The 21207-nt window shown below is 54.3% G+C and overlaps 1 protein-coding gene across 5 annotated transcripts in view; it reads left to right on the top strand.

The window, feature by feature from the left end:
- PACSIN1 (protein kinase C and casein kinase substrate in neurons 1) overlaps positions 1–21207 on the top strand; it is a 61753-nt gene that overhangs the window by 26165 nt on the left and 14381 nt on the right. For 2 of the 5 annotated variants that reach the window (XM_036317429.1, XM_036317424.1), the window contains exon 1: positions 6116–6263. The exons of 1 other annotated variant lie outside the window; for it this stretch is intronic. The gene's annotated coding sequence lies outside the window, so the exon portion shown is untranslated. Of the gene's footprint in view, positions 1–6115; positions 6264–7111; positions 7199–18278; positions 18477–21207 lie in introns of those variants that run through there. 2 more of the 5 variants (XM_036317428.1, XM_036317427.1) reach the window with 2 other exon arrangements.

The following is a 21207-nucleotide window of genomic DNA, read 5'->3' as shown; positions in this document are numbered from 1 at the left end:
ACCATAACTTATTGATCAACTTCCCAACTATCACATTTAGGTTTTCTCCCTTTTCCGACGTAACAAAATTGCAGAGGACATTTCTGTGTCTGTTGTCCTGAGCACATGCAAAATTGTCTCAAGAATGCGTTCTGAGAGGTGGCATTCCTGTCGTAGCTGCGGGCAGGGTCACCTTTACGAGGCTTGGCCACCACGTCTCAGCACTGGGGAGAGCGCTGGGTCTCTGAAAGAATCATTTCAGTGAGTTAAATATGTGAACCCTGTGTTCAGACGTGTGAGCCCTGCAGACGATGAAGGATGGTCGCAGCTGAGATGCCGTGACAGAACACCAACGCCAACTGGCTTAAAGCACCGCCGCTCAAGCCCTGCTGTGCGGACAGACCGCGTATTGCCTATTACAGTGCAGGCTTTGAAACAGATTCTCAGAGTGCGGTGGGGCCTGACATTCTCCATGTCTAACCAGCTTCCAGGTGATGCTGATGTTGATGGTCCAGGCCACACAGTTCATAGCAAGAGTTCTCAAACGCTGCACACGGAAAATCCTGCAGGAAGTTTTAAAAATATATATAATTTTATTGATTTTATAGCAGAAGGGAGAGGGAGGTTGAAACAGCAGTGATAAGAGGGAATCATTGATCGGCTGCCTCCTGCATGCCCCACACTGGGGGTCGAGCCTGCAACCTGGGCATGTGCCCCGACTGGGAATCAAACCATGACCTCCGGGTTCATAGGTCAATGCTGAACCACTGAGCCACACTGGCTGGACGAACCTGGGGAAATTAAAAAAAAAAAATACTGAATCTTGACTCCTACACTGAGTGTCTGACTTAATTGGTGTGGGGCAAGTTTTTCAAGCCTCCCAGGTATTCTAATGGGCAGCCAAGTTAGGGTACTACTTGCTTAAGCAAAAAGAAGACTCATTGTGACACTCCCTCCATGACTCAACCCCCTCCTTACAGGAAACCAACTCCTTCCATCCTCGGGGAGGAGGTTTGGCCCTTCGCCAGCTCCCCCTCAGGCCACAGAATGGCTGCCACATCCCAGACTTCACATGCAAACTCCACCGTGTCCAAGAAGATAAGGGACTGTTTTTCCCCAGGCCTCTTATCATCCGCAAGGAAGGCTTTCCTGGGTCCTTGCCCTCTGCTCTGGCTGCCCAGGGAGCAGCGTGTCGCAAATGACTGAGATCGTGCTTCAAGGTGGGGCCCCTCATCAGCGTCACCTGAGCACTCAGTGGAAACGTACATTCTCAAGCCCTACCTCAGACCCGCTGAATCCGAGGCTTTGGGATGAGGCCCTGTGTTCATTTTTTTTTTTTTTATTAAATATATTTCTTTATTGATTTCAGAGAGGAAGGAAGAGGGAGAGATAGAAACATCAATGATGAGAATCATTGATTGGCTGCCTCCTGCACGCCCCCTACTGGGGATCAAGCCCGCAACCCGGGCATGTGCCCTTGGCCGGAATCAAACCTGGGACCCTTCAGTCCGCAGGCTGATGCTCTATCCACTGAGCCAAACCGGCTAGGGCATGGCCCTGTGTTCTAATAAGTCCTTCAGGCGATTCTGATGCACGTTCAAGTTTGAGAACCGGTAGCTTAAACTTTACGCCATAGCCCAGTGGTTCTCAGCCTGGGTTGGTTTTGCCCCGCAGGAGACACTTGGCAATTCTGCAGACATTCTCGGGGGGGGGGGGGGGTGGTCACCACTCAGGGTGGGTGCTATTAACATCTAGTGGGCAGAAGAGGGCAGAGGACGGTCCCCCAACAATGAATGGTCCAGCCCAAAACATCAGTCATGCCCAAGGTGTGAGGAGGCCGATCAGCATTTCCTCTGAGTCAGTGCAGTCGGGACAAGGGCTGTTGGGTAGACAACCGAGAGCATCTGCTACGAAAAATCCTTCTCACACTGTGTCAGGCATCCCCGCCATTGTGCCCACACTGTCCCTGCGAAGAGCAGCCCTTACTTTAGAAATGACCCAGAAACGCAAAGTCGGGGACCTGCGGGGTCAAAGGGGTTTCTGTTCGTGGGGATGAGCGCACGGCCCCTCGCTGCGTCCTCTGGGAGGCTGGGGGACACTCGGGGGGTTGGTGACGGCCGGAGTCGTACTGGCTTACTCCAGTAATTACCGTTATTGGCAGTGGGGTTTTATCCGGAGCGGAATCATCTCTCTAAATTTAGTGTGTGGTTTTAAAGGTTGGCTGCATCCCTAAGTGTGATTTTTGCACAGTTTTGGAGCCAATTATTCCAAGAAAGCAGCTCCGTCGTATCCCGTGAGCCGTGGCGCAGCTGGAATTTGATGTGTAGGAACCCTCCTTTTGGGCCCCGTCAAGTGTGTAACGTTGGCCATGCCTGCATTTGTGTGTTTGTTTTTTAAAATATGTTTGCTTTTTTTTTTTACTGATTTGAGAGAGAGAGGAAGGGAGAGGGAGAAACAGATAGAAACATCGATGAGAGAGGAACGTCAACATTGGTCAGCTGCCTCCTGCAAGCCCTACCGGGGATCGAGCTGGCAGCCAGGGCATGTGCCCTGACCGGGAATCGAACCGTGACCCTCCTGGTGCAGGGTCGATGCTCAACCACTGAGCCGCTGTGGCCGGGCTCACCTGTGTGTTTTGCCCATTCCTTCCAGCACTGTCCCTTTGAATGTGGACACTGTCCAGTATGATAGCCACGGGCCACTCGGGCTGCTGAGCCCTTGAACGGTGGCTAGTGCGGCCGAGGGATTGACTTTCTGTTTTTAGGAATTGAATTTTATTTTTTATTTTTTTTTTTTGCAGTTAAAATGCTTTTATTTTTGGTGAAATGTTTTATTCCTAAAAGGATGTAGAGCTTATAAGTGGCATGTTATGGTATAAACACAGCTCTAGTGGTATTTTTGGGGGGGAGGAGGTCTAGTTTTGGACAAGTTGAATTACAGGGTTCTTGCCTGGCTTATTTGGATTTCTGGTTGCCTAGGGCATCCATGGAAAGCAGGGGAGCCGGCCTTTGTACGGTGCCTGGAGGGAGGCAGACATTTGTTGTCACCGGGAATGAAGAGCGAGGGAGAGGCGTCTGAGAGGGAGACGGTGCAGGAAGCTGAGCTCTTCCCTCGGCCTTGCTCCTTCAGCAGGAATTGAATTTTCGATTGTATTTCGTGGTATTTAACTTCAATGTAAATAGTCCATGGACAGTGCCACCCTGGATGCCCTGAGCGTCCCCGTGGCGCTGGGCAGGGTGCTGGTTCCTGGTGCGTCCCCGGAGGACACAGCCCATGGACTGCATGGAGCTGGGCGAGGCTGGCAGGACCCCTGTCCAGTTGCTCTTGGCTGAAAGCCCCCTTACTCCAGACGGGGCCGGTTATCTCGAATACTGCAAAAAGCTGTACCCAATCGAGCATTTCCCAAGCGGAGGCAGCCAGGAATTTTCTCAGTTCAACATAGAAATATTGGTTATTCGATGCCAATCAGAAACTCTACCTGATAATTCAGTCAAGTCATTTGTTTTCCAATTTTAAAAGATTACTTAGCATGTGTAGTTTGTTTGATAGAGAAAAATCTTCTGAATTTTCTTTGATCGTTTTTTGTTTAAAATCCCTTCCTCCTCATGAGTCAGCGTGGCCCTGTCTTGTGGCCCAGGGAGTGCCTAGTGGGACTCGCACCGCCGTCCGTCCAGTGCGCCGTCCGTCCAGTGCGCTGTTCGTCCATCCAGTGCGCCGTCCGTCCAGTGCGCTGTTCGTCCGTCCAGTGCGCCGTCCGTCCAGTGCGCTGTTCGTCCATCCAGTGCGCCGTCCGTCCAGTGCGCTGTCCGTCCAGTGCGCCGTCCGTCCAGTGCGCTGTTCGTCCGTCCAGTGCGCCGTCCGTCCAGTGCACCGTCCGTCCAGTGCGCCGTCCGTCCAGTGCGCCGTTCGTCCATCCAGTGCGCCATCCGTCCAGTGCGCCGTCCGTCCAGTGCGCTGTTCGTCCATCCAGTGCGCTGTCCGTCCAGTGCGCCGTCCGTCCAGTGCGCTGTTCGTCCGTCCAGTGCGCCGTCCGTCCAGTGCGTCGTCCGTCCAGTGCGCTGTTCGTCCATCCAGTGCGCCGTCCGTCCAGTGCGCCGTCCGTCCAGTGCGCCGTCCATCCAGTGCACCGTCCATCCGTCCAGTGCGCTGTCCATCCGTCCAGTGCGCCGTCCGTCCGTCCAGTGCGCCATCCGTCCATGTGCCGTCCGTCCATCCATTGCGCCGTCCATCCAGTGAGCCGTCCATCCGTCCAGTGCGCCGTCCATCCGTCCAGTGTGCCGTCCATCCGTCCAGTGTGCCGTCCATCAGTCCAGTGCGCCGTCCGTCCAGTGTGCCGTCCGTCCATCCAGTGTGCCGTCCGTCCATCCAGTGCGCCGTCCATCCGTCCAATGCCCCGTCCATCCGTCCAGTGCGCCGTCCATCTGTCCAGTGCGCTGTCCGTCCAGTGTGCCGTCCATCTGTCCAGTGCTCCATCCATCCAGTGCGCTGTCCGTCCAGTGCACCGTCCATCCGTCCAGTGCGCCGTCGATCCATCCAGTGCGCTGTCCGTCCAGTGTGCCTTTAATCTGTCCAGTGCGCCGTCCGTCCAGTGTTCCGTCCATGCAGTGCGCCGTCCATCTGTCCAGTGCGCCGTCCATCCAGTGCGCCGTCCATCCAGTGCGCCATACATCCAGTGCGCCGTCCATCCGTCCAGTGCGCCGTCCGTCCAGTGCGCTGTCCGTCCGTCCAGTGTTCCGTTCATCCAGTCCGCCGTCCATCCGTCCAGTGCGCCGTTCATCCAGTGTGCCGTCCGTCCAGTGCGCTGTCCGTCCGTCCAGTGTTCCGTCCGTCCAGTGTTCCGTCCGTCCAGTGCGCCGTCCGTCCAGTGCGCCGTCCATCCAGTGCGCCGTCCATCCAGTGCGCCGTCCGTCCAGTGTTCCGTCCGTCCAGTGCGCCGTCCGTCCAGTGCGCCGTCCATCCGTCCAGTGCGCCGTCCGTCCAGTGCGCTGTCGGTGAGCACGATGCAGTTCTTACTAGGGTGTGGGGGCAGACCAGTCGTTGTTGGATGGTTGTAGGATGCCCGTGTCCAGCCTCAAGGCAGTACTTACTGGTGCCGCTGGCCTGTGGACTGTGGGCCTGGGGCGGGCCGATCTCACTGTTGGCCAAGGGGCTTCCCAGCTCCCATTTTTGCTTCCTGTGGCAGGTCTGGTGGCGCTCCTGCCAGTTGTCCCGAGAGATGCCCATGGCTCGACGCCAGCTGGGAAGAGCTTTACTTTCCACACAGTAGACGTGCAGTGTTATGTTAGTTTCAGGTGTGCGGCGGTGATGAGCCATTCATACAACTTACGAAGTGACCACCCTCATAAGCCTCGTGCCCTCTGACACCATCATAGTCATTGTCATGTGATTGCCTATATCAGTGATGGCGAACCTTTAGAGCTCGGCGTGTCAGCATTTTGAAAACCCTAACTTAACTCTCATGCCGTGTCATATATAGAAATTTTTTTATATTTGCAACCATAGTAAAACAAAGACTTATATTTTTGATATTTATTTTATATATTTAAATGCCATTTAACAAAGAAAAATCAACCAAAAAAATGAGTTCTCGTGTCACCTCTGACACGCGTGTCATAGGTTCGCCATCACTGGCCTACATCCTCGCTGCTTGAATAGCACGCTGTGTCCCAGGGTGTGCGGGCTGCCCTGGCAGTCAGCCCCCCGACAGCTTGCCCGTGGCTTTCGCCTTGGCCAGTGGCTGGGATAGGCAGGGAGAGTGACGAGCCCCTTTGAGGGCGACGCTGTGGAGAAGGTGCGACAGGCCAGGACAGCTCTTGAAGTGTGGTCACGGGAACGCCTGCATCAACCGCCATGGGGACCACCTAGAAAGAAGGTCATAGGCCCCACCACAGACCGACCGTGGTGCCTGGTGACCCCTACCCCGCCTGGGAACCCCACCTCTTGCTAGTCACACCTGGCGAAGCGCCCCTGACCTGGGCTTGGCCCTGTGATTTGCTCTGGGCAGCATGACGGGAGGAGAGGCTCCATGGATAAGTGCTCGCATGTTGGAACCTGTCCCTGTGGAATGTACTGTGTGAGTAGGTTCAGGCACCCTGCTGGAGAGCCACCTGGGGGAGGGGAGGGGAGGGGTGGGACAGGCACCCAGCTGCAGGCTACGCCACCGTCTCAGCACAGGGTGTCATGTGAGTGAAGAAGCTGCCTGGGCACTTCAGCCCCAGCTGAAGCCACGCGGAAGAGAAGAACCCCCAGCTGGACCCAGCCATCCCGCAGAATCACAAAATATAGTAAGTTGTTGTTTTTTTAAAATTTATTTCAGAGAGGAAGGGAGAGAGAGAGAGAGAGAGAGAGAGAGAGAGAGAAACATCAATGATGAGAATTATTGACTGGCTGCCTCCTGCACGCCCCCTACTGGGGATCAAGCCCACAACCTGGGCATGTGCCCTTGGCTGGAATGGAACCTGGGACCCTTCAGTCCACAGGCCAGTGCTCTATCCACTGAGCCCAGCCAGCTAGGGCATAAGTCATTGCTATAAGCACTGACTTCTGGGGAGCTTTGTTATGCAGCAATAGACAGCTGAAACCGCTGCTGAGTCAGAACCTGTGGCTGTGGCCACACTTCCCATCGTAAACAGCTTCCAGGTGTTCTGATGCCGCTAGAGCCTGAGAGCCCTGGGCAGGGAAAAGGCCTAATTCCAGCGGCATGAGCGGCGTTTCTGGCCCAGGTCCTTGGCGCCCCTCAGCCCCCAGCTCCTGTGTGTCACGCAGAGGTGAGTGAGACGCCAGAGACGCACAGGGAGGACAGTGCTTTGTGAATCTGAACCCCACATGGGAGCCGGGGCGCAGTAGCCTCCTTTTTTCTTTTTTAAAATATATTTTTATTGATTTCAGAGAGGAAGGGAAAGGGAGAGAGAGAAACATCAATGATAAGCGAGAATTATTGACCCGCTGCCTCCTGCACGCCCCCTACTGGGGATCGAGCCCACAACCCGGGCATGTGCCCGACCAGGAATCGAGCCGTGACCTCCAGGTTCATAGGTCGATGCTCAACCACTGAGCACACCGGCCCGGCCTCTCTTTATTTTTTTATTTTTAATTTAAGTGTAACATATACAGTGAGGTCCACAAATCTTAGGTATGCAACTTAGTGATGTGTACATGAGTGGACACCTGTGAAACCACCACTCAGATGAGGACAGAGGACATTCCAGCACCCCAGAAGGTACCCTCATGCCCTCATGCTCCCTCCTATTGATGCTTCCAGGAGCAGCTGCTGTTCTGATTCTCTCTGTAGATTAGGTTTGCCCGATCTTGCTCGATTTAGCTGTAGTGTTTTGTGTTTTTAAAGAATAGTTTCCTACACGCCCCCCACCAGGGATCGAGCCTGCAACCTGGGCATGTGCCCTGACCAGGAATCGAATGGGCAGCCTCCTGGTGCACTGGGTGATGCCCAGCCATCTGCCCACAGCAGCCAGAGTGTAGCTGCAGTGTCTTTGACTGTGTCTCTTCAAATAGATTTTTTAGTGATTCCCCTTGGTATTACTTTTTTTAATACACAACTTACCACAGTCTACCAGTGTCCACACTGACCAGTTATAGTGAGGTGTAGGAAATTGATCTCTTTAGGTCCCTTACCTTGCCCCACTTATGACCTAATTTTAATAAGCATTTCCTTTACATACTTTGAGAAACACATTGGTCAATGTTATAACTTTCTTTGACCCTCACACATAATTTAGAAAATTCAGGAGGATAAGGAAATTCTATCATATACTCATATTTTTACTCTTTCTATCGGTCCCATTTCCCCCCGATGTGCCAAGATTCCTTCTTTCATCCTTTCCTTTCTGTTCTAAGAATTTCCTTCAGCCATTCTTGCAGGGCAGGTCTGCCAACAGCACATCCTCTCCGTTCTCCTTCCTCTGGGAGCCTCCATTTCTCCTTCTGTCCTGACGGCTGTTTTCACTGAGTGTCCTATTCTGAGGGGGCAGCCTTTTCCATCAGGAGCTGAGATGTGCCCTGCCCCTCTGGCCTCGTGGCTTCTGTGAGAAACCTGCCGTCATGTGAATGATTTTTCCTTTTGGGGTAAGGCGTCGCTTCTCCCTCTGCTTTTGACATGTTTTCTTTGTCTTTAGTTTTCAGGAGTTTGATTCCAATGTGTCTTCGAGTGGGTTTTCCCAGTTTACCTGTTTGGCGTTAATTAAGCTTCTGAAATCTGTAGATAGATGTCTTTTGCCAAATTTGGGTGTTTTTCCAGCCACTACCTCTTTGAATACTTTCTCAGCCCCACACTCTCCTCTCCGCCTGGGACTCTGACAGAATGTTGGAGCTTTTGCTGCAGGCCCACAGGTTCCTGGCCTGTGTTCATTCCTCTTTTCTAGCCCATTTCCTCTCTGTTCCGATGGGCTGGTGTTTATTTCTCCATCTCCAAGTTCACTGACTTTCCCGTACTATTCCATTCTGCTGATGAGCTCGGCTAATGAGCTTTCAGTACTAAGATTTCCATTAGGCTCTTGTACTTCGTTGCGAAGGCTTTCTGCTTTTTCATTTGTTTCGAGTGTGTACGTAATTGCTTGTTGAAACCTTCTTAAGATTGCAGCTTTAACACCCTTGTTAGAAAATTCCAACGTTGTGTCATCTTGGTGGTGTCTGTTGGTTGGGCCTTTCCTCCTTCTGGTTGCGATTTCCCTGGGTCTTGGTGTGACAGGCTCATGTTTGGTCTCCTGGACATCGGGTGTTATGTTATGAGACACGGCTCTTAGTTAACTCTTCTGTCTTAGCAGCCTTCCTCCAGCATGGGGCCTTATTGGTGCTGAGGGGCTGGGAGGAGTCCAGGTTCCCCACTTGACCTTAGTTGACACCCTGGTGGAAACAGGGGTGCCTCCTTGCTTCTGGGCAGGGGTGGGAGTTCCAGCTTCCCACCAGACCTCCACCGACACCTCTCTGCCTGGAAAGGGAGGGTCCCTTGTTACTGCTGCCCATGTGTTCTTTTTGTTGTTGTTGTTGTTGCATATCTCCTTTAAAAAAAACACACCCACAATTCTTTATTGTTGAAAATATTACATATGTCCCCCCTTTTCCCCGATTGACCTCATCCATCCCCCTCCTCACCCCCACACCCTGCCCCAGGCTGGAAGCACCTTGTTGCCTGTGTCTATGGGCCATGCATATATGCATTCAGGGTCTTTGGTTGATTACCTCCCACTCACTCCCCCTCCCCCGCCTTTTCTCTGAGATTCCCCACTCTGTTCCATGCTTCCATGTCTCTGGATCTACTCCATTTGTTAGTTTATCTTGTTACTTAGATTCCATGTATGAGTGTGGTATGTGATACTTGTCTTTCTCTAACTGACTTATTTCACTTAGCACGATACTCTCCAGGTCCCTCCATGCTGTCTCATAGGGTAAGAGTTTCTTTTTTTACTGCTGCATAGTATTCCATGGAGTAAATGTACCACAGCTTTTTTATCCACTCATCTACTGATGGGCACTTGGGCTGTTTCCAGATCTCAGCTATTGTAAATTGTTCTGCTACGAACATAGGGCTGCATACATTCTTTCTGGTTGGTGCTTCAGGTTTCTTAGGATATATTCCCAGAAGTGGGATCACTGAGTCAAATGGCAGTTCCATATTTAATTTTTTGAGGAAACTCCATACTGTTTTCCGTAATGACTGCACCAGTTTGCATTCCCACCAGCAGTGAACTAGGGTTCCCTTTTCTCCACATCCTCACCAGCACTTGTCATTTGTTGATTTGTTGATGGCAGCCATTCTGACAGGGGTGAGGTGATACCTCATTGTAGTTTTTTTTGTTTGTTTTTGTTTTTAAATATTTTATTGATATTTTACAGAGAGGAAGGGCGAGGGATAGAGAGTTAGAAACATCGATGAGAGAGAAACATCGATCAGCTGCCTCCTGCACACCCCTTACTGAGGATGTGCCCGCAACCAAGGTACATGCCCTTGACGGGAATTGAACCTGGAACCCTTGAGTCCACAGGCTGATGCTCTATCCCAGCCGTGGGCAAACTACGGCCCGCGGGCCAGATCTGGCCCGTTTGAAATGAATAAAACTAAAAAAAAAAAAAGACCGTACCCTTTTATGTAATGATGTTTACTTTGAATTTATATTAGTTCACACAAACACTCCATCCATGCTTTTGTTCCAGCCCTCCGGTCCAGTTTAAGAACCCATTGTGGCCCTCGAGTCAAAAAGTTTGCCCACCCCTGCTCTATCCACTGAGAAAAACCGGCCAGGGCCCTCATTGTCGTTTTAATTTGCATCTCTCTGATGATCAATGACTTTGAGCATCCTATATAATAAAACCCTAAAATGCAAATCGACCAAATGACAGAACGACCAGTCACTTTGACATGCACTGACCATCAGAGGGCAGAAACTTAACACAGGACCTGCCCTCTGGTGGTCAGTGCGCTCCCACAGTGGGAGCACCATGCTCACGGCTGGTGAGCGCAGCGGCAGTGGCAGGAGCCTCTCCTGCCTCCACTGCAGGCGGGCAATAAGGAATGATGGGTCCCGGACTGTGAGAGCCCCGGACTGCGAGAGGGATGTCTGACTGCCAGCTTAGGCCTGAGCCAGCAGGCGGACATCTCCCGAGTGGTCTTGGACTGCAAGAGGGCGCAGGCCCGACTGAGGGACCCCTCTGCACAAATTTCGTGTACTGGGCCTCTAGTGTTTTCACATGTCTCTTGGCCATCTGTATGTCCTCTTTGGAGAAGTGTCTATTTAGGTCCTTTGCCCATTTTTCAATTGGATTGTTTATCTTCCTTTTTTTAAGTTGTATAAGCTCCTTATATATTTTGGATATTAACCCTTTATCAGATGTATCATTGGCAAATATGTTCTCCCATACAGTGGGCTCCATTTTCGTTTTGTTGATGGTTTCTTTTGCTGTGAAGAAGCCGTTTATTTTTATGTAGTCCCATTTGTTTATTTTCTCCCTAGTTTTTTTTGTCCTAGTAGATGTATCCGTAAACATATTCCTATGAGAGTTGTCTGAGATTTTTGTTGCCTATGGTTTCTTCTAGGATTTTTATGATTTCACAACTTACGTTTAAGTCTTATATCCATTTTGAGTTTATTCTTGTGTATGGTGTAAGTTGGTGATCTGGTTTTATTTTTTTGCATGTATCTATCCAATTTTCCCAACACCATTTATTGAATAGACTGTCTTTATTCCATTGTATGCTCTTACCTTTGTCAAATATTAATTGAGCATAATAGCTTGGGTCGATTTCTAGGCTCTCTGTTCTGTTCCATTGATCTATATGCCCGTTCTTGTGCCAGTACCAGGCTGTTTTGATTACAGTGGCTTTGTAGTATAACTTGACATTTGGTATTGTGATTCCTCCAACTTGGTTTTTCTTAAGATTGCTGCAGCTATTCGGGGTCTTTTTTGATTCCATATAAATTTTTGGAGTGTTTGTTCTAGATCTGTGAAATATACTGTTGGTATTTTATTTATTTTATTTTTTTATTTTTTAATATATTTTATTGATTTTTTACAGAGAGGAAGGGAGAGAGATAGAGAGTTAGAAACATCGATGAGAGAGAAACATCAATCAGCTGCCCCCTGCACATCTCCTACCGGGGATATGCCTGCAACCCAGGTACATGCCCTTGACCGGAATCGAACCTGGGACCTTTCAGTCCGCAGGCCGACGCTCTATCCACTGAGCCAAACGGGTTTCGGCTACTGTTGGTATTTTATTAGGGATTGCATTGAATCTGTAGATTGCCTTGGGTAGTATGAACATTTTAATGATGCTGATTCTACCAGTCCATGAACATGGTATATTCTTCCACTTGTTTATATCTTCTTCTATCTCTTTTTTCAATGTCCTGTAGTTTTCTGTGTACAGGTCTTTTGCCTCTTTGGTTAAGTTTATTCCTAAGTATCTTAATTTTTTGTTGTTGTTGCAGTGATAAATAGGATTGTTTGTTTAGTTTCTCTTTCCAAGAATTCATTATTGGTGTATCAAAAAGCCTTTGATTTTTGAGTGTTGATTTTGCATCCTGCTGCACTGCCAAATTCATTTATTAAGTCTAGTAGTTTTTTGGTGGAGTCTTTAGGGTTTTCTATGTATAATATCATGTCACCTGCGAATAATGAGTGTCCACGTGTTCTTTACTAACCTTATTGCTGGGTGACGGTGACAGTCCTGACTAGGCCTCCTCTGACACCGGCCCAGCGTGCAAGGGAGGGTGCCTTGTTACCATTAGGTGGGGGTGAAAATCCCAGCTCCCCACTCATTCTTCTCTGTTACCACCCTGGTGGTGGGGCTGGGGCACTGGATACAGCCAGGCCAGGAGCATGGGAGTTGGGGTGGGGCTAGGGCCACAGGTTTTCCATGGTGGTTGGCTAGAGTAAGGCAGTGGTTGGCAAACTCATTAGTCAACAGAGCCAAATATCAACAGTACAACGATTGAAATTTCTTTTGAGAGCCAAATTTTTTAAACTTAAACTATATAGGTAGGTACATTGTTATTAACTTAATTAGGGTACTCCTAAGCTGGCCTTTGCTAAAAACGTCCTCAAACTGATTGAGGTACGTTCGCTGAGGTCGACCCCTTCCAACTCTCCCATCCACACTCATCTTGTATACTTGTTTCCGATAGACGAGTGTGGATGGGAGAGATGGAGGGGGTTGACCACAGTGAACGTACCTCAAAACAGTGTACCTCCCCCGTGCTGCGTATCCCACAGCCCGCCTGCGCCGCCGTGTCTCCCGTCGCCCCCCACATCTTCTAATGCCACTTCTTCAAAATAGACTCACCCAGGCCAAAAACCGACTTCTGCACACGGGCCACGAAGTTTCAATCACACTGTATGTGCGCGCCCGCATGTGGTATTTTGTGGAAGAGCCACACTCAAGGAGCCAAAGAGCCGCATGTGGCTCGCGAGACGCGGCTTGCCGACCACCGGAGTAGGGCATTTATTGTTTTAAAGGGTTTTGTCATGGTAGACTGCACCTTCCAGTCCTCTGGCTGGAGAGGCAGGTTGCTGACGTCTCCAGCAGCTAGTCCAGGATATACTGGGCGACAAGAAAGCCCGAGGACTCGCTGCTGCGTTGCTCCGTGGACCCCGAGGTCCCTCCCAGGCTGCCTTCTTCTCTCCCCTTCCAGAGCCTTCATAGGTTTCTCACTTTTTATTTTTATGTATGTGTCTATTTATTTTATTTATTTTTGTTGATTTCAGAGAGGAAGGGAAAATGGAGAGAGAGAGAGAGAAACATCAACGGGGAGAGAGAATCATTGAATCATTGGTCAGCTGCCTCCTGCAGGCTCCACACTGGGGATCGAACCCGCAACCCGGGCATGTGCCCTGACTGGGAATCGAAGTGTAACCTCCTGGTTCATAGGTCACGCTCAGCCACTGCGCCCCGCCGGCCGGGCCATAGGCTTGTTTTATATATGAAGGCCGGGGTCAGCTGAACCCCACAGGAGGAACAGGGAGGAGTGCGTCTCCCTCGCGCAGGAGCCAGCGGTCTTGGTCTTGAACTCTGTGTTCATAGAACCCTCTGTGTATGTTCTCTTCAGTTTGGCTTCTCTTGCTCAGCAAGATGCTGTGAGGTTTTCGCACGCGATTGTGTTTTCATTGCTGTAGAGCGGCGATGGTCAACCCTGTTCACCTCACGGCACCCATAGCCTAACTACTAAGATTCTGCGGCACACCAAAAACAATAGATAATATTTTTTGCCAACCTGACAAAAAATAGCTATAATTTTGACTCATTCACACTGGACGCCTATTGTTGTGTTGGCTGTTGTCATTTATTTTATTTGACCATCGGAGGGAAAAGAGGTCAGTGCCCTTGACCAAACAGGTATTGCATGTTTTAAAAATTCTTGCTGCAGTTGAAAATTCTCGCAGCGGCTGAAAATCGCCACTGTATAGTATTCAACTGTGTGAACAAACCATTCGGAGGTAGAACTTGCACCGTGGAAAAGCAAACCACCCCTACTGTGTGCAGCAAAGCACACGGCCTGCTCACCGTCCTGTGTGGATGCATTTGGGTCGCTTCAGGGTGGTGAGGCAGATGTTCGCGGGCAGGTGAGCGGTGGCCACCAGCACTCCCGTGGGAGCGCACACTGCAGACGCCTCTGAAAGGGTCTTCCTGGCCCGGCCTTTGACCTTTTCTAGTCACTGCCACATAAAAGCCAGTCATCTTTTAGGAACATGAATTGGATCTCACCCCATTGCTCAACAATGCCAATGGCTTCCCTCTGCACTAAGATTAAAATCCAAAGTCCTCACCTAGGCCCACAAGGCCCTGCGGGCTCTGGTCCCTGCCAGCCTCTTCCTCACTCCTGCCCTGTCTGCTTCCTCTCCCTGCCAACCTCCCTTCGTCCACCCCCTCAATCTGTCCATCCGTCCATCTGCCCCCCATTCAGTTTGGGCGCCTGCAGTGTGCCTAGCTTACTCTGACCTCAGGACATTGACCCTTGCTGTTCCCTCTGCCAGAAACACTCTTCCCCCAGGTCATCACCTACCTCCCTTCCCCCCTTTATTTAGGTCTTTGTTCAAATGTTATCTCTTCGGAGAAGGATTCTAAAATGGCCCCCCCACCCTCTCTCTTTCTCCCCCATATTCTTTCTCTTGGTAGCGCTGATCACTACATGAACTTCTAGTGTGTGTTTGCTGCGTGTCTTCCTCTTGGCAGACGTGTTCATGGGGTTTTCTCATGGTTCTCTGCTGCGACCCACTGCCTGGAGCAGTGCTGTGCAGGGCAGGTACTCGGAATATTTGCATCAAACCCGCTAGCACGGGAGCTGGTCAGACACGCCTCAGCTGGACACCAGCATCATCTCCCGGCGTCTCATGGGCGCGCCCTCCACCTGGTACTCCTCACACACGTCTCCTGGGATCCTGTGGCTGCAGACTTGGATCAGGAGGTTTGGGAGGGACCTGGGCTTTGAGTAGCAAGGCCTTAACCCTCTGAGCCTCAGTTTCCACACCTGTAAAATGGTTCGTTGTGCAAAACGAGGGGTAAGGCGCATACGTGCACGGCACCAGGACCTGGTGCTTGGTAAGTTTCTCTTGCCCCGCCTCTGAGCACCTTTCAGGGTCTGAAACTGAAAGTTGCCTTGGGTTTTCTCCCTCTGGTCCTCCTGTCCCCACAAGTTTATCCCCAGATGGACCCTCAGGGGAGCCTTGTCCATTTCATTTCTCCATTGCTAGCCAGCCCTGCCTGTCATAGGCCAGGGTTTGGGGAGGATTCTGGCATTTTGGCAGTCATGGGGACATATGCAAATGAGATGCAAAGCAGCAGCTAATGGCCTTGATTGCATTTGTGCTGGGAACGCTGGGATAACTGCCTGGCTGGGGTGTGGGCAGTGACTGCTCTTGGGGTTGGGTGAGAGGCAGTGACAGAAGGTGTCGGCTTCTCCCGGGGGCACGAGGGCAGGTCCTCGGGGGCCTGGGAGACCACATGTGTAGTCTGATCCCTTCTATGGAGTGGAACACGGTTAAGGTCCAGCAGTAGGGGCTGAGTTTGGGGACGGGGTGTGGTGGGGGGATATCTCTGGGCCTGTTGGGGCCTGCAATTGGGAGAGTAGAGGGCTGCAGACGGGTGACTTGGAGGTCCCTCCCAACAGCAGATGGGGCTGGATCAGGCTGACAGTGGGGGTGGGGTGGGGATGGGTGCTCCCTGGGCTGGGGAAGGAGCGGGTGACAGAGGGTCAGCTTCTGCCACGGCGCCTGAGTGTGGGAGGGCAGAACTCGGGGGCCCACCAGGCAGCAGATGGGGCCGGATCAGGATGCCGGCGGGGTGGGAGGGGCAGCTGTCTTTGGTATCCCTGGAAGGAGCGGCTCTTTAGTGGAAAGATGATCCTGGGCTGGGGGCTGGCAGGCGCCTGGGAACTCAATCCCTCCTCGCTTTCCAGGGAGCTGCTGCTCTCAGGTGCCAGGCATCCCCCCTCCTGGCCTGGCCTCAGCCTGACCCTCTGCTGAGAGCCTCCCGGCCGAGGAACACCCAGCTGCAGCCTTCCAGTCCAGGGAAGGCCGGGCGGGAAGTCACCTGTCATTCTGTCATTCTGGGGTCCTCACTCATGCCCACTGTTTGACTGGCATTTCAAGTACATATGACCCTGCCCGGCCTGTGATGTAGGGAGAAGCAGCACACTTGCCCCTGAAACTCCCGCACACGGGGATCTTCCTCAGTGGAACCAGCGTGGGACCCGAGCAGAACTTGGCAGCAGGGGGTTCGGGTCCCAGACATTTCTTGGCTGTGTCGCCTTGGGCAAATGGCTCAGCCTCGCAGAGTCCCTGTTTGCTTGTCGGTGCTGTGACCTCGCCTGCGGGGCTGCTGTGGCCGCCACAGATGCTGCAGGAGAGCAGGAGTCCAGTGGCCACTAGCTCATCACCTCCGGGCGGGGGCTGTGCCCCCCTAGAATGGTCACCTAGAATCGTCCCTGGCACATGGCGGGTGCCTGGCAAATACCTATTGAATGAATGAAACTCCCTGTCTCACCCGTTCCAAGGTGAGTTCCCCTCCCATCTGACTTCTCTGATGCTAGGAGGTCTCATGCAGTGTATAGCATGGCTGATCATTTTTTAAATATATATATTTTAATTGTTATTGACTTCAGAGAGGAAAGGAGAGGGAGAGAGAAATAGAAACATCAATGAGAGAGAATCATTGATCGGCTGCCTCCTGCACGCCCCCTACTGGGGACCAAGCTCGAAACCTGAGCATGTGCCCTTGACTGGAATCAAACCCGGGACCCTTCAGTACGCAGGCCGACGCTCTATCCACTGAGCCACACCAGCCAGGGCTGGCTTCGTTTTCGGTGAGCTTCTGGTTCTTTGCGTTGCTCCTGCCCTCTCTGGGCTGTGTGGGTCCCTGAGGGTTTCCCTGGGCACAGGGCTGCTGTGACCCCCCTGAGGTCCTCTGAGGTGGTGCTGGGCTGGGGACAGCTTATCCTGTGGGCAGCGTGTGTCCTGGGCCCCAGCCCCACTTGGTCTCCCCCTCCCCTGCAAGATGTTGTCCCTCCTGGGGGGACAGGGCTGTGTGAGGGGGCGGGGACGGGCCCATTTTACTCTCTTCTGTCCCAGCGCCAAGTCCCATAACTGGACAGCCGTAGGGAGGTGGGCGGGGATGTCCATGAGCCCTGACTGACGGGCTGTAGGTGAAATGTAGTCTGGATCAGGCCGAGGACTTAGAATGAGGGCGAGGCTGCGTGGCAAGCGGGGCCCTGTCTGCGCCCCACCCCGGGCCCCTCCAGCAGCGGAGCTGAGACAGGTGGGCACATCCTGTCTGATCCCTGGGGGGCGGGCACAGAGCAGAGGGGGACCCTCTCCCGGGAAGTGGCTCGTTATTCCGCGCCCTGGTTGGGACACTTTCACTGGGTCCCTTCTAATGAGGCGAGGGCTGGGGCGTGAGTGTGCCGCTGTGATTTGGTGTAGGAAGGGCTGTGTGTCGTATGCTCTGCATCCCTGCGAATGTGTGTGCGTTGATGTTGTGTTACCGTTGTGTGTGTGATTTGTGCACATAGAGATAGGTGCACAGGCTCGTGGCAGTGCATGTGCGCAAATACGTGTAAGTGCGTTGTTGGGATGCGCACGTGCATGGACACCTGTCGGTGCGCATGGATCACACGTGTGTAGTGCGAGCCCAGATGTGTGCTGTGAGGGGTGTGTGACAGCCGTGGCCTGGGAGCAGCACCAGAGCTGGCCTCACAGGGTCACTGCCAGCCGTGAGCCCAGGAGCCATGGCGCTCAGACAGGCTGTTTTACTACCGTGGGCCTCAGTTCCCAGTCTGTAAAATGGGCGGGAACTTCATGGGATGAGATAGTTCCATGCTATCTCACACGCAGCCTGGCCTGGAAAACGCTAAATAAAATGCTGAGGACTGACCGAAGGCGAACGGATGAGAAAGCAAGTGGGAATGTTAACAGCGCAGTCCTGCCCCAGGTTTTAAGGACCGGGGGCGGGGGCGCGGAAAGGTGCGGCTCAGTGTCCGGCGGTGTCGCAGGCGGGGTCCTGAGGCGAAGGAGAGGAAAGAGGCTGCGGCACAGCCCCAGGCCGGGGTGGCCGCGGGAGCCTGCGAGTCCACCGGCGTCTCTGAAGGTGGAGTGTGCGCGCCCTCGATGGTGATGCAGGCGCCGAGCGAGGGCGGGCGTCCCCTGGCGTACGTGGAAGGGAGGCTGTCTATGCAGCATTGCCCGGTTGTCATAGAAACGGGCAGAAGGAGGTGGGTGGCTGGAAAAGGAGGCGGGCCGGGAGCAGGGAGGGGAGGCGCGGCAGTGGGGGCGGGGAGCTGACTTCTGCTTTTCTGGCACTGCCTCCTGCGCGAGCGAGCGAGGAGCGCGGTAGAGGGGACCCAAGAAGACAGAGCCCCCAGCCCAGGGGCCAGGCGCCCCCCTGCCGGCCACCACGGAGGAGAAGGAGGACAGCCACCCCTCCGGCCCTGGCCTGGCCCAGCGGGGGCAGTGTGCTCCTACCTGCCCCTGGCTTGGTACCAAGAGGGGCCCAGGTAGGCGTCCATGGGGACAGCTGGAGGAGGCTGCGCGGCGAGCGGGGCCGGGCTCCCCGTCTTCCTACCAGCAGCACTTGGTAGCAAGCAGAGGGGCCGTAGGGCCAGGGCGGTGGCGGGTGGGAGCAGCCAGCGTCCTGGAGGCACTTCTCCGGCCGGGTCCTCCCCTGTTGCCTCTCCTCTCCTGCACTTCTACCCCTCCCACCACTGCCAGGTCTGGACTACAAGTGCCCCCTCCCTGGGGAAGTGGCTGAAGGGGCTGAGCTTCCAGGAGCTCACAGTGGCAGTCCTCCAAGGCTGAGGCTAGAGGGGGCGGCAGGGAGAAGTGAGGTTGTCTCACCACCCCCCCTGGGGCACTGCTAGGCCTTGATCATTCGGAACCAGCAGATCCTGCCCGCCCTCCACTCCCCCCACCCCACCCCCAGCACCCCAGCAGCCCCCTGTGGTCTTAGGCATTGGCTTTGGAGCCCCTGGTCAGGGAGGAGGCTTCGTTCCCTTCCCCCCCAAAGTCAGGTCCTTCCTCCTTGTTCTCCCTGCAGAACCAGGCCCCCTGATTTCCCACAGGACCCTGTTCCACCCCCAGAAAACCCAGGGTCTCCTTGTTGGGTACCGGAGAGCAGGCCCCGGTGGGGTGCCTGTGGCCCTCCCTCCCCAACTTCTGTCCCTGGCTGCATCGCTCCTGGGGACAGTGCTGCTGCTGCTGGGGGAGCTCTGGCGCTGGGGTGGAGCCTCAGGCGGCTCGGCTTGGGCAGGGCTGGGCCTGGGGCCTGGGGCCTGGGGCCTGGGGCCTGGGGAGGAACTGCCTGGACTCTAGGCACAGAGGGCAGGACGCCTGCTGGTGCAGTGGGTGGGTGCACCTGGTCCCGCTTTGCCCTGGGTGGAGCTGGAGGGCCTTGGCCTGTGTGGGGAGGTGATCCTAGCCTGAGGGGCTGGGGGTTGGTGTGTGCAACCTTGGGCGCGTCAGGGTCCAGGGAGGCAAAGGTCTGCCCCTTCTCCTGCCTGCCTTCTCTACCCACACCCACTGAGAGCCCAGCGCCCACCCGCTGAGAGCCCAGCGCCCACCCTCTGAGAGCCCGGCACCCACCCGCTGAGAGCCCGGCGCCCACCCGCTGAGAGCCCGGCGCCCACCCGCTGAGAGCCCAGCACCTGCTCTGGCACAGCATGTGGAACTTCTTCCCCTGGGCTCTTGGGGTCAGAGGACCTTGTGCAGGGGCCGAGGTGGGGTCCCTGGGCCTCTGACAGGGGGAGGAATACCCACTCACAGCTGATGTGGTCCCACTCATTTCTGCAAATGTTAGTTGCACCTGCCGAATGTAAAACCTCCAGCTTTGGGGCTCAGGGCCTGGGGAGTGAGAGGCGGCAGCGGCAGGGAGGGCACGCCTGGGAGCTGGCAGCCACACAGCCCAGGCACACACATGTCTGCTCCCGGCCCCCTCTCCCCACCAGGGCCTGGCAGGCGCTGGCATCTGCCCTACCTCACCTGCAGCCGCTGGCCTCCATCCCAGCCCGAGCGGGGGCTGTGAGCCTGGGGCACAGGCCCTTTGGCAAGACCCCCCGGCCTGGCCCTGCCTCTCCCCTCCTGGCCTCCTCTAGGCCACAGCCCCACTCTCTTCAGTTTGGGGTTTTTTCTGTCCCACGGGTCCCCAGGGTCTGCTTGCTCCATCTCTCTCCTACACTCCGTTGCCCCCAGACTCTGGGACAGTGAGCCCACCAGTGGGCCCCCCAGGCACATTACCAGCCTCACCCCATCCTGGCAGCCAGGTGGGAGCCCCGGCCCACCCCCAGCAGCCTTCCGCCGGTCACAGGGAGCTGAAGGAGGCCCCGGAGCACTCAGAGACCTACCTGCAGCTCAGCCCGGAGCTGGGCCTGGGTCTGGAACCAGTTAGGCTCCTCCTTACGGCCGCTGCAGGAGCTCTGGGGAGAGGAGGGAGACATGTCCTCTCACTCTTCAGGGCAACTCAGGGACTCAAACGGCCTCCATCTCCCCCAGTTGTTCCTGTGCCGCCACGCTACCCCTGCTAGCTGCGCAGGCCCAAACCCCAGAGCCATCTCTGACTCCTCACACAGACAAGCCATCAGCAAAGCCTGGGGCTCGAATGTCACAACCTCTTCTCACTATTCCAGCGTCAGCCCTGTCGAGGCCCCATCTTCCCTCACCTGGAGGATGCAGGTTATGGGGCTCCCTGTCCTGCTGGCCCCTGAGTCTGCTCTTCCCCAGCAGGCAGGGGTCCTTAAAACCCAAGCCTGATTGCGTCCTACCTCCTCAAACCCCCAGAGGCTCCCATCTCCCTGGGAAGGGGGTTGGGAGGGGGGTTAAGGCTCTTACTCTGACCTACAGGCCTCCTGTGATGGATCCTTCCCCAGCCTCCCACCCAGCCTCCCTGCCCCCCCCCCCCCCCTCTCCTCACTCACTCTGCTCCAGCCACAGGGCCTCTTGCTCCTCAGTCAGGCAGCCATGCTTCTGCTCAGGGCCTTTGTACTGGCTGTTCCCTCTGCCTGGATGCTCTTCCCCCAGGTGGCTGCCTGGCTCCCTCTCTCATCTCCTTCTGAAATGCCTCTTCCTGTGTAAAATGGCCTCGTTTCCAGCCCCCCTGCCCTGCCCTTTTCTTCTCCACAGCCCTGGCCACCTTCTAACACACTTGACCATTGGCTTATGCAACTGGCCCCTTGTCTGCCCAGTTTATGCCCGGGGATTGGGCCTAAACCGGCAGTCAGACATCCCCCTATGGGT

Source organism: Myotis myotis, unplaced genomic scaffold (genome assembly GCF_014108235.1).
Source record: "Myotis myotis isolate mMyoMyo1 unplaced genomic scaffold, mMyoMyo1.p scaffold_m19_p_7, whole genome shotgun sequence".
NCBI lineage: Eukaryota > Metazoa > Chordata > Mammalia > Chiroptera > Vespertilionidae > Myotis > Myotis myotis.
The sequence above is the reverse complement of the archived record's forward strand: the minus strand, read 5'-3'. Positions and strand labels throughout refer to the sequence as shown.